This window comes from Piliocolobus tephrosceles, chromosome 5 (assembly GCF_002776525.5).
Source record: "Piliocolobus tephrosceles isolate RC106 chromosome 5, ASM277652v3, whole genome shotgun sequence".
Taxonomy (NCBI): domain Eukaryota; kingdom Metazoa; phylum Chordata; class Mammalia; order Primates; family Cercopithecidae; genus Piliocolobus; species Piliocolobus tephrosceles.
This window is the reverse complement of record NC_045438.1, coordinates 18,545,125-18,555,754: the sequence shown is the minus strand read 5'-3', so window position 1 is coordinate 18,555,754 and position 10,630 is coordinate 18,545,125. Positions and strand designations below refer to the sequence as shown.

Genomic DNA, 10,630 nt, shown 5'->3' with positions numbered 1-10,630 from the left:
GGAAGGAAGGAAGGAAGGAAGGAAGGAAGGAAGGAAGGAAGGAAGGACCTACCTGGCTTGCCCCACCCACCTTTTTCTCCAGCGTTGATGTTGGGCGGCCTCGCCAGGGAGGGGTGGAGACACCTGTTTCCTGTAACCTTGCTCCCAGGCCTGCAGGCAGCTGCTCAGTGTAGTTTGCCTCGGATGGGACGTTAAGGGTACAGGCTGGGGTGGTGGTTCTCAAAGATCTGTGAACAAAGCAGCATCAACAATGAACACGCAGCTCTCCAGTGTTGCTGTTGCTTTGACAAGGAACATACAGAATTGATCAATCCATCATGGTTGTTAAAATTCAATCATCCCAGTTTATAGTAATGCTTTCAAACTCTTTTCCATGCTATTAACAAGTGTTTCAAGCAGAGTGTGTCTGTGTGTGACTATGTTGTGCCTGTTGAGTGTGTTTGTTGTTTCTGTGTTGTCTGTGCCTATTGTGTGTATTGTCACATGTGGTATGTGTTGTGTGTATGTTGTGTGTTGTGAGTGTATTGTATGTTGCATATGGCATGCATGTGTCGTGTGTGTTGTGTTGCATCTAGCATGTATGTGTGCTGTGTTGTGTGTATGTTGTATGAGTAGTGTGTGTTGCTTGTGATGTATTTATGTTGTGTGTGTTGTGTGTTGCATGTGGTATGCATAAGTTTGTGTGTTGTATGTGCTGTGTGTTTATGTTGTATGTGTATTGTGTACTGTGTTGTATGCATCGTGTGTGTGTCGTGTGTTGTATGTGGTGTGTGTTATATTTGTGCTATTTGTTGTATGTTTTATGTTGTATATGAGTGTGTGTTGTATTGCATGTGGTGTGTTGTATGTGCTGTCTGCTGTGTGTGTATATGTGAATGTGTATTGTGTGTTATATGTGGTATGTATGTGTTGTGTGTTTCATGTGTTGTGTGTGTTGTGCTGTGTATGTTGTGTGTGTTGTGTGTATGCTGCTTATATTGTAAGTTTTGTGTTGTGTATGTGTTGTGTTGCATGTGGTATATGTGCGTGTGTTGTGTGTATGCTGCTTATATTGTGTGTTTTGTGTGTGTGTTGTGGGTATGTGCTGTGTGCATGTTATGCATGTGTTGTGTGTGTGGTGCGTTGCATGTCTGTGTGTTGTATGTTGTGTGTGTTATCTGTGTGTATGTGTTGTGTATGTGCTGTGTATGTGTGTGCATGTGTGGGTAGGAGGAAATCCAGAGTGGAATAACCATGGATATTGGATTAAACGAAGTTAAAAATGCTTTTTTTCTATCGCCAAGAAATACGCTGTTTTCCAAACTTATCTGATCACAGCTCCTTCTCGAATCTTGTGGAAACTCGGTCGCCATTTCTCAAACCAATGTGGGGACACCGCGCCAGACTGCAGACTGAATGTTGTGCAGTGTCTGGCAACCCCCACCTTTTCCTATCCTTGAGAACGTCGCATCAGAGGCTCTAGAGGCCTGGCGCGCCCTGGCCTGAGCCCTGCTTCCCCTGGAATTGGCTCTTAGGGCCCAGCCCAGCCCCTCCAGGTTCCATGGTGCCTGGTCAGTGAGTGTCCGTCCGAGACAGGGCGGGTCTGCAAACCTCAGATCCTTCCCTGCACAGCAGCAAGAGGAGTGGCCGGCCCTCCCTGGAGTAGTTCATGAGGCTTTGCCCCTTCCCAGGGCTGCCCAGACAAGCCATGCCGGGTTGGGGACCCCATTTCGACTACGCATCCACCTTCCCATTGGAGTGTCCTCCAGAGAGCAACGCATACTCAAGAACTTTTTCTTCTCAAAGTCCTTTTGGAACTACTGCAGATGTCTTGTATTCTGCCTTTCTCAGACTTGAAGATGCTGACCACAGCCAGTGGTTGGTTTGATTGTGTGGGGGAAGCATGTGCAGTTTGTTAAAGTCAGCTGGGACACATCTGCAGCCCCTGGCACGGGAGGGAGAGCCAGGACCTTGTCCTGTGGCTGTGAAGAGGGCCGGGGTGCGGGCTGGGGTGTGGGTCAGTGTGTGGCCTGCTTGGCCATCATCCCAGGGTGGGGGACAGAGGTGGGGAGGAGATCCCCGAGGCCCACACAAAGGGGAGGAAACGCTTCTTTTCAGTTAAATGGCTCCACCTCCCACTTCTGAAGGAAGCAAATGCTGTTTTTAAAGCTGTCTGAGGATGTTCCATCACCCTAGCTGTAGTGGTGGAGGCTGCCTGTAGGGTAGAGACTGCCTGTTTGGAACAAACAAGACCACAACCTCTTCAGTGCAATTTTTAGCTCTGCAACAGTGATGCCGAGCCCCTGTTCTGGAACAGGGCAGCTGAGCCAATGAGCAAAACCACTGTCTTGTCTCAGAGGGACTCTTGTCCCTATGGTAACAGGACAGCTCTCCCTGCAGATTTTCTTCCTCAGTCTGTGCTGAGGGGACAAAGTCCTCATCGCTGGGAAGGAGGATGGGGATGAGCAATGCCACCCATGACTCATGGCAGGGAATTGATTTAATTATATGCTTAATTTATATGCTAAATAGTGTATTATTAATACCGAATACAGATTAGTATACAGCAGTAATATCTTATATACTACACTCAATAAATATAGAACACAGTGATAACAGTTAATGAGATATATTAATATTATATCATAATTATGTATTATTATTTCTTCTTTCAGTGAAGGGGGCTGGCTGGGGAGGATGTGGAGAAAAGGGGACTCTTATACACTGTTGGTGGGGATGAAAACCAGTACAGCTGCTGTGGAGAGCAGCATGGAGCCTCCTCATAAAATTACAAACAGAACCCCCCATGATCCTGCAGCTCCCCCCACACTGGGCATCTGTCGGAAGGAAAGGAAACAGTTCATCCAAGAGGCATCTGCACCCCGTGTTTACTGCAGTACAGTCACAATAGCCAAGACCTAGAATCTACCCAGGGGTCCATTCAGGGACAGATGGATACGGGAAATGTGGTATCTGCTCTATTGAGTTTAGTCTAATGCTGCCTCCTTATAAGTTGGGTCTAAAGGATTCTTCGTACACAGGGAGCTGTCAGCTAAGGGGAGGGTAAACAGACTGTAACTCACTCTTGTACTAATCAACAAGCAGTGACTAGCACACTACTAATCAGCCAATTGCAGGTGGTCAACTGCTCAAACCATGTTCAAAACAGGCAAACCCCATGCTGTAATGACCAGGAGGTTCTGTACCTCACTTCCATTTTCCACGCCTCACTTTCCTTTTTCTCTCCATGAATTCTCATCCACCCGGACACAGTGTGGGGTCTTTGAACCTATTCTGGTTTGGTGACTGCCAAATTTGTGAATAGTTCTTGCTTAGTTAAACTCTGTTACATTTAGTTTATCAGCCAAATTAAATTTAAAAGAGTTTAGTTGAGCAACGAACGATTCACAAATCGCACACCTTTCAGAATCACAGCAGATTCAGAGAGACACCAGGGGTGCCTCATCGTCAGAAGAAATTTAGAGATATAAAAAGTAAAGTGATGTATAGAAATCAGGAGTGAGGTATAGAAACAGCTGGATTGGTTACAGGTTGCTGTTTGCCTTATTTCAACACGGTTTGAACACTCAGCAGTGTGTGAGTGGTTGAAGTACAGCTGCTGGGATTGGCCAGGACTCAGCGATTATTACAGGTGCACACTTCTAAGTTGGGGTTGCAATCTTGTCTACCTATTAAGTTGGGTTGCGGTTCATCCACAAGGACTCAAATATAGAAGTACGGAGCCCTTCTCAGGCCATATTTACTTCACTTTATCACTATTCAGCCACAAAACAGCATGAAATCCTGTCATTCATGTCATCATGGATGGAACTGGAGAACATTATGTAAAGTGAAATAAGCTGAGAACAGAAAGTTAAACACCGCATGTTCTTATTTCTATATAGAAGTAAAAAAACAGTGGATCTAATTGAAGTAACAAGCACAACAGAGGATACTAGAGGCTGGGAAGGCTAGGAGAAAGGGGCATGGGGAGACATATTTTAAAGCACACAAAATCACAGTCACACAGGAGGAAGCAGTCCTAGTGCTCTATGCCACTGCAGGGTGACCAGGGTTAACAGTAGTATTATACATAATAGTTTCAAATAGCTGGAAGAAGGATATTGAACATCCCTACCACAGGAAATGATAAATATTTGAGACAATGGATACGCTAATTGATCTGATCGCTATACATTATATGTAACAAAACCTCACTAGGTACCCTATAAATATATACAATTATTTTTCAGTTAATAAAATAATGAAAATAAAGAGAAAATGACACTCATTTGTACTGAATAGCTCTTAGAAAGCGAACTTGTGCAGGAACAGGAAGGGCGTTGGTGCACAATAGCCTCGTCCTGTGTTCTCCCAGCACACCCGGGGAGCGACTGGGTCCGGCTGGACAAGGAGTTGAGCTGCAGGCTTGCCTAGTGGGGTGCTGTCGAGCTCATGCTGCAGTGTTGTGCACTGCAGAAGGGATCATGGGAATGCCTCTGCTGCCCTCCTGGGTCTCTGGCTGAGCCTCCATCCCAAACGTCCTCCCTCACTGTCCATTTTGGTCCCGAGGCCTGTGTGATTTGGGAAATGTCCATTGGCTGCCTTGCTGGCTGAAATACCAGGCCAGGGTTGTCTTTTTGATCTGTGTTCCTGGACATGGTGCCTTCAAGTTTGTGGAATAAATGAATGAACTAACACACCAGAGTGCAGGGAGGGAGGGTAACAAGGGCCTACATCTTTTCCTTCACATTAATGGAATAAAACATTTTGTATATTGTTTTCTTTTCTTTCTTTGTGTGTGTGTGTGTGTGTGTGTGTGTGTGTGTGAGAGAGAGAGAGAGAGAGAGAGATGGATTTTTGTTCTTGTCCCCCAGGCTGGAGTACAATGGTGCACTCGGCTCACTGCAACCTCTGCCTCTCCGGTTCAAGCGATTCTCCTGCCTCAGCCTCTCAAGTAACTGGGATTACAGGTGGGCACCACCATGCCTGGATAATTTGTTTTGTACTTTTAGTAGAGACGGGGCTTCACCATGTCAATCAGATTGGTCTCAAACTCCTGACCTCAGGTGATCCACCTGCCTCAGCCTCCCAAAGTGCTGGGACTACAGAAATGAGCCACCGCACCTGGCCAGTACATTGTTTTTATTTCAACCATTGAAAAACTATACTGAGTATAAATAATATAGATACACAATTCCCATTCCATTGCTCATTTCTGCCTAAAATTCTTCCTCCATTTTTACAACATCTTTTTTCTAGGTTGGAAGCCAGGAGATTTATGGCTAACTTAACCCTCTTGGCTCTGAACCCAAAATTCAGTGGAATATCTACTCCCAATGAAAACAAACATCACTAACCTGACATTTGAACAAATAAAGTAAGTTCTACACTTTTACTCTCAGTGCTTAAATCAGTGTGTGTATGTGTGCACATGTGTGCATGTGACATCTGAGTGTATGTACATATATATACATGGAAACATTTATATAATATAAAATATGCCTTTGAATATTTGGTCTTCTAGCCTATGATCCATCAGATATGCTGGTGGGAAATTGGTGAGATGGTGCTGAACCAGACAAGAACGACCACTAGCATAATCAAATACACAAAAGATACAAATAACACATCCTGGCGTAGACTGAGCTGCTTGAAACACAAATGCCATCACTAGCCCAAGTTGGGAGAGCTGACTTTGCCCCTTTGCAGATGGGAGATGGGCAGGTGTGGTCTCTTCCCTCACCGTGACCTCTGCCTGCGATGTGGAGGCCACAGGCCGGCATGCACTCAGGGCCTTACACCCATCCTCGGTCGCTGTTAGGCCTGTCACAGCCTGCTTCCCGCTCGCGTGTGACAACAGGAGCCCAGTGCTTCAGCCCACCCTCCTCAGCCTCAAAGGCCCCCAGAGCCCCTGAGTTTCTGCTGATGGAAGCCCACCTCTGCCAGGAAGCCCAGCATGAATGCCCACTCCTCCTCGAAGCCCTTCCTTTCCCCCACTGGGGGGATTCTCTTTTCCCCCTGGGGGGTCCACACCACTTCACACTTACCCTATAGAAAAAATTATGCTCGGCCCTAAATTACAGCCATGTGTGTTTCATAGATGATCCAGTTCAGTCTCATAACCCTAGCATCTGTCACAGTTCCCAGAACACAGCGGCCGTTCAATCGACTTTGGTTGAATTCAGTTGAATTTCCTGTACCCACTATGAGATGCATTTCACTTACACTCCCCTCCTTTGGTAACTTCAGCCTCAGAATTGGGTCTACTTCATGCCCTTTTATGTAACTGGCACTTCAGCACGCGGGAGGCACTGGACACCATAGGAACTTTTTGGATTGAAAATTACCTGACTTCATACAACCCTGGACTGCTTTTCCTTTGAGGGAGTGTGAAGGGCTGACTACCAGTTGCCCCGGGGGTCCCAATGCGCACTCGCTGCTCCTAGCGACCCCGGCCCCTGTGCTCTCGGGAAGGGGCTGGTCCTGAGACAATGGTGTGTGCAGGGCCACCCTCCCATCCTGCATGTCACCTCCTAGACTTACCCCAGCACCTGGGTTGGTGTGGAGGAACACAGGTCAGGCCTTCTCACTGGGTGTTGGTTCTGAGGGTGGCTTCTGTGGGTCTCTGTGCAGCAGCTGCAGCGCCCAACTGAAATGAGCAGGAGGCTGGAGGGAGTGCTAGTTGCCTGATGATGCAGAGCCTGCTCTCCTCACAAAGGGGAGGCCAGTCATGGACTTAGGGCGGGGCCCAGAGTGTCAGGACCCCTTAGGGACAGGGACCCAGGCTTCATCACATCTTCCTTTCTCCAAGCTTCAGAGTTCTCTCTCTGCCCCAGTGGGCCTCCTGCCAGTCCCCATGCCTGAGGCCTCACAGGGCAATGCATAGAGGGCAGGCCTGGTGGGCTTCCTGGTGGGGAGGCGTCTATTCTTGCCGGCTTCTCCTGTTGCTTCACCTGCCTGGAATATTAAAATATTTATGTGGGCCGGGCGTGGTGGCTCATGCTTGTAATTCCAGCACTTTGTGAGGCCGAGGCAGGTGGATCACAAGGTCAGGATATGGACATGATCGAGTTGAAACCCCACCTCTACTAAAAAAAAAATACAAAAATTAGCTGGTCATGGTGGCAGGTGCCTGTTATCCCAAGCTTCTTGGGAAGCTGAGGCAGGAGAATCGCTTGAACCCAGGAGGTGGATATTGCAGTGAGCCAAGATTGCACCACTGCACTCCAGCCCGGCCACAGATCAAGACTCCGTCTCAAAAAAAAAGAAAAAAAAAAAGTTATGTCTACACAAAAGCGGCTGAGTTTCCAAAATGAACTATGTATCTTTTTGTTTAAGCCATGTTTATGTCAGAGATCCCAGTTGGACCCCTCCTTCCAGCTCAGGCTGTGTCCTCGCTAATCTAATGGCCTCCCCGCCACCCCTGAGGTTCAGGATTGCTGGAACTTGAGAGGCCTTGCCAGGTGTCTCAGAGCCGTAAACTCTCTACCCTCGGCCCATGTTGGCTCTGGCAAGTGACTGACTCTGTGGATGACAGTTGAATGCTTTATTGCCATCTATTCGATTACACACATCACCACTATCTTCCAGGAACAATCAATTGCTTCACGTAACTCTATAAAAACTGCACACCAAGCCGCTGAAGAGGTTGCTTACATTCTGTCAAGCACAGGGAAACGTGGTTAATTTCCTTATCCTCAAGTGGCACTTTGGATGGAAAAGATCCAGCTGAGTGCAGTGATCTGTGGAGGAAGCCGGTCTGTGATTGGTCAGCTGAGGGCCAAATGAGGCTGTGATTGGATAGCCGAGGAAACTGGGCTGTGATTGGACAGCTGAGGGCCAACTACTTATGTCTCCTATGCCTGGACAAGGGGCAGAAAGTGCTGATGATGCTTGATTTTTTTAAAAAATATTTATTTATTTATTTATTTATTCATTCATTCATTCATTCATTTATTTGAGATGGAGTCTTGCTCTGTCACCCAGGCTAGAGTGCAAGTGGCACGATCTTGGCTCACTGCAACATCCACCTGCCAGGTTCAAGCAATTCTCTTGCCTCAGCCTCCCAAGCAGCTGGGACTACAGGCGCCCACCACGACTCCGGGCTAATTTTTTGTGTTTCAGTAGAGACGGAGTTTCACCGTGTTGCCCAGGCTGGTCGCAAACTCTTGAGCTCAGGCAATCCGCTCGCCTCGGCCTCCCAAAGTGCTGGGATTAAAGGCGTGAGCCACAGTGCCTGGCTGCTGTTTAAATTTTCTATGTATTTTTTCTATCAATTATTTTTGTGTATACAGGCAAAGATACACTGATGGCAAATTATGTCCAAAAATCTCCAAAGATAATTTTGTGCCTTTGCTCTAACAACCACAAACATCCATACAATTTGAACTTTGTCTCCAAGCGAGATAATGCCACCCTGGGTGACGTGACCTATTTGCGATCCCTTTGCTGCAGCCTCTATCACAGCACGTGGCTTCTAAAATCTCAGCGAGTGTCAGCAAGTGAGGCTGCCGCATTTTCCCCGTTTGTTTCCAGCTAGGGTGCAATGACCGCCTCTTTTCAGTGGTCCCTAGCGAAGGTATCCTGCCGCTTCTTTCCGCTCAGCGGGCGGCGAGGCCTGTGTGTGCAGTGTGGGTCTCTCAGCAGCTGCTCCTGCTGGAAACTCCTCCACTGTCTTTGGAAAGGATTTGCTGGAAAGCTACAGACAGACAGACTGGAAAGGTACCTGATATGATGAAGGGAGAACATCTTGTAAAGACAAGCATTGAAGATTATTGCTTAAGTTTTGACTAAAAATGCATATACACATTTTGTATATACGTATGTCCATATATACATATGTGAATATGTAGATATTTATATATTCACATATACATATGTGAATATAAATAGAGATATGTATATATGGACATGTGTATATACAAAATGTATTATAGGCTCATTGTGTGTGAGTGTATATATATATAGAGAGAGAGAGAACTCTAACTCTTCACTGGGTATAGAATTGGTGGGAGGAACAGGGCATATTTACTCTTTTTAGTTCATGCACCTATATACTACTTCTATATTTTAAAGAAGAACATCTAATTTAAGAAGAATACAATTTTTAAAGAAAACTATATTTTTATAAAGGAATTATAGAAAGAACTTCACAAGGTAAGCCAAGCCCCCACCTACCCTCCAGGCTGCCCATTCTCGTGGCTGAGCTGCTTCCCAGGGCCGCCCTCCAGAACCCCCGCCCCAGTGGGTTATAAAGAAACTGTGAAAGCAAGCTCAGGTACCAGATGCCATCACCCGAGACAGCTGCAGCTGCAGGGAAGCCGCTTCCACCACCCTAGCCCTGTGCTTGCGACGGAGGCTAACTCTCATCCCCGCCAGCCCCACAAGCGAGTCAGGCCACCATCAAGGCGCATGTGGGCACTGCAGTATGAGTCCCTGCTCATCACCAATCATTTAGGCCCCAGCTCACTTTCTCTCCTGGCTGGGCAACTCCTTTTGTCCAGACTGGTTTATGATGAGCTGTAAAGAAGCACACAGCAGGGTTGGGCCCTGGGATGAACCCTGGCGGACAGCTGGGCTCATGGCAATCCTGCCTTCAGAAGTTTTTCCCTAATTCTGCACATTAGACACAGGGAGACATGTGACAAATGCCAGCCACGGCCCCTCCCCTTGGCCTAAACGCCATAGTTCAGGGCCGGCCTGCGTGGCAGGGAGCGCGCCTGGGCATGGTGTCCCAGGTGGTCAGCCGCCCTCCCTCGGGCAGGTAACCACACACCTACGTGTCCCACTCAGTGCTGCCCCTCTGCAGTGGTGCCACCTGGCAGGGCCAAAGAAACAGGTTGGCTCACGCTGGCTCAGCCAAGGAGAAAATCAAGCTGATGATGTGTTTTGAGAACTGGAGAGGATTATGGAAAGGATTACAAGGCGAGTAAGAGTTCTGTGCTTACAGCGGGATACCACCAGGGGTCTGGGGTTGGTGGGCTGTGTGTGCTGTGTCCAGCGTTCCCAAGGTAAGGACCCACGGACCTCTGTAGCAAGGTCTCCCAGTGTTCTCAAGCAGCCATGATTTGTCAACACACCCACCTGTGGCAACCAACCTCAGAGTCCCAGACTGGGGTCTGCACCCTGGACACCAGACCAGGGCCCTTCTCAGAAAGGGGCTGTGTGTGGGCACTACAGGCAAACTGTGTTTTTCCAAGGAATCCCCAATATCCTGTGTTTTTCTTACGCAGTGTATTCAGTTAATGAATGATATTGAGCTGTGTATTTCCAGTGGCACAAAAGCCATGATCAGTATCTACTCAAGGGGGCAGCATGAGCTCTGTGTGGAGAAACCTAATGAAAAGAGCTTAGCGGAGAGGGTTGGGCGCGCCTGGCCTTCGCTCTCTAGTCCTCCTCTCCTCTGTCCCCCACCCCTCCCCAGCCCGGATGTTCGGAAGTTGTTTCTAAACCACTGTTTCCCCACTGCCTTCACGCTGTGTCTCTTATTTTTTAGGAGCTGAGTATCTTGACTTATCTGCTCATCAGCTATTAATTAACACCGACTGCATGTCATGCACTGGGCCAGACAGTCTCTAGAAGCTCACACAACTGTTATCCTTGTGATCTACGTAGAAAAATGTCACATAAAGTTTAAAACATAAATACA

General features: G+C 47.5%; 1 protein-coding gene across 1 annotated transcript in view; it reads right to left on the bottom strand.

The window, feature by feature from the left end:
• Positions 1–6,652, bottom strand: part of TTLL2 (tubulin tyrosine ligase like 2) — a 9,749-nt gene extending 3,097 nt beyond the window's left edge. The window contains exons 1-2 of the mRNA XM_023223623.1: positions 6,526–6,652; positions 71–227 (exon numbers count right to left, since the gene is read on the bottom strand). The gene's annotated coding sequence lies outside the window, so the exon portion shown is untranslated. The remainder of the gene's footprint in view (positions 1–70; positions 228–6,525) is intronic.
• Between the last annotated feature and the right edge of the window lie 3,978 nt (positions 6,653–10,630).